This window comes from Pipistrellus kuhlii, unplaced genomic scaffold, assembly GCF_014108245.1.
Source record: "Pipistrellus kuhlii isolate mPipKuh1 unplaced genomic scaffold, mPipKuh1.p scaffold_m20_p_7, whole genome shotgun sequence".
In the NCBI taxonomy this organism is placed as follows: domain Eukaryota; kingdom Metazoa; phylum Chordata; class Mammalia; order Chiroptera; family Vespertilionidae; genus Pipistrellus; species Pipistrellus kuhlii.
In genome coordinates, this window is record NW_023425573.1 from 74,544,563 (window position 1) to 74,546,975 (window position 2,413).

Below are 2,413 nucleotides of genomic sequence, written 5' to 3' on the forward strand. Positions count from 1 at the left end.
TAATTGCTAGAAGAAATCCGCTTAGGAAACAATGGTGGTAAAGGAAGGGCCCTTGGATCTTGGGGGTGAGGAAGCTAATGGTAACATGCCTGGGAGGGAGGGATGGGGAGGAGAAAGAAAAAGGCATGGGTGTGCTCCCTGGAGGGAGAGCACACTGGGTCCTCAGTCCTAAGGATTTAAAGGGTAGAGATTTTAGGAGAGGACCCAGGAGAAGATCTCAATAGAATATCCAGTAGCTTTCCAGGTGGGTCCATTCAGGATTGTGGTCTCCACTGATGGATTGGCTGGCACTAGGGCAGGCGGTCATCATTCCATGCAGCTGGTCCTGAGGATGGTTTTGTTGCTTCTCTGGGCCTGGAGCTGAAATACAACTTGAAGCCTAGATACTATCTCTAGGGAGGAGAGGTCAGGGTCCAAACCTCATGACCATGATAAGCTAGGGGAGGAAAAGTCACACTCGGGGCAAGGTCCTGCCCTACAATTGATTGTCCACCACTGGACACCTGGGGCTTTCCACCCTGGTGACCTTCTGCACCTGGCCCATGGTCTTTGCTCAGCTCATGTCTGTCTAACTGCCCACAGTAGTACATGATTAGTCAGGACTGTCCATATAAGATAAATATGGTAAAATTCTAGTGTATGCAATCCAAATTCTGAAATAGAAACGACTGCAATTATAGTTATCTGAGGGCCTTAAAATTTTTATGTTCCAAAAATAGAAAAAGAAGAGAATACAAATCTAGGTGATTTTTTTTAGTAAGAAAAAATTCTTAAATTGGGGTTGTGAGTACATATTGCAGTATGTGTTATATTTGTCTCTTCATTTCTCTATATGTTTAAGTATCTTTTAAAAGCATGGGAGGAAAAGAAAACCCTTTAATGCCCATTTTGATCACATAGTCTAATCCAACAAACTTCCCCACAGATGAGGAGAGTTTGGTTTATGCCACTGTGGTCAACCCTTTGACCCTCCTTGAGTTGGAATTTTATATCCGTGCTCTTTGCTATGTCCCTTTGATGACCCTTTCAGTAGAATGGGGCGAGTACTCACATCCATTCCACTGACTCTGGGCTTGGTCATGTGACTTGCTTTACTCAATGCAGTGTGATCAGACATGATGCAAGCAAGAACTGTAAATATGCTGACTTGGCTTGGCTTGCCCTCTTGTATTTCTGCCATCGCCATGAGAATATTTCTGAGAAGCACTGTGCCAGGTGAATGAGAGCCAAGTAGAGCACACCTGAACCTAACCCACAGCCTCAAGTCAAGACCAGCCGATCCCAGACAAACCTGACAGAACCACCATCAACTGAAGACCTCACCTGGGTCTAGGGGTTGTTGGTCACACAGCATTATCACAGAAGGCATCTGTGAGGAGGCATTCGGTGCTTTTGCCTTTGCAATACTGTCTCCGGCTCTACTGGTAACAATTCGTCTCTCATTTGAGCAACTGCCAAAAGGTGGCTCTGATGGGCTGCCAACACAGAACCTTGTCCCAGAGGTAGACATATCATGAGTCCATTCAAGGCATCAGGAAAGAAGAGGAAAACACAAAAGGTACTTTTTTTCTTCTCAGTATCTGTGGTAGACAGACTGACGGCATCCCAAAGGTGTCCACGCCCTGGTCCCCGGAACCTGTGAATTTGTTAGGCTACAAGACAAAGGGGAGTTAAAGTTGTTAATATTTTGACCTTAAAATAGGGAGATGAGTCTGGATTATCTTGGTGGGCCCAGTGTAATCACAAGTGTCCTTAAATGTGAAAGAAGCAAGGAGAAACATTAACGTCGGAATAATGCAACACGAGAAAGACTCAACTGCTGGCTTTGGAGATGTAAGAGGTCATGAACCGAGGCACGTGGCAGCCTCAAGAAATAGGAAAAGGCAGGGAAAGGACTCTCCCCTGGAGCCACCGGGAGAAATGCAGTCTTCCTGACGCCTTGACTGGAGCCCAGTGAGATTGCTGTCAGACTTCTGACCTCCGGCCCTGCAAGACAATAAGGGTGAGCTGTTTTAAGCTACTAAATTTGTAGTGACTTGTTACAGCAACAAGAGATGGTGCAGTGTTATAGGAATAAATGCAGGATCTGTCCTTAAAGAACCACACACACCTCTGCTTGTATCTCATTGGCCAGAATTTAACCACCTATCCTTGCCTAGCTACAGGAAACACTGAGTACATTGTCAACCCAAATAAAATTGGGCCTGGCCTGTGTGGCTCAGTGGTTGAGCATCGTCATATGAGCCAGAAGGTCACAATTCGATTCCCCATCAGGGCACATGTCTGGGTTGTGGGCTCAATCCCCAGTAGGGAGTATGCAGTGAGGCAGCTGATCAATGATTCTCTCTCATCATTGAGTTTTATCTCTGTCTCCCTCTCCCTTCCTCCCTGAAATCAATAATAATATACTAAA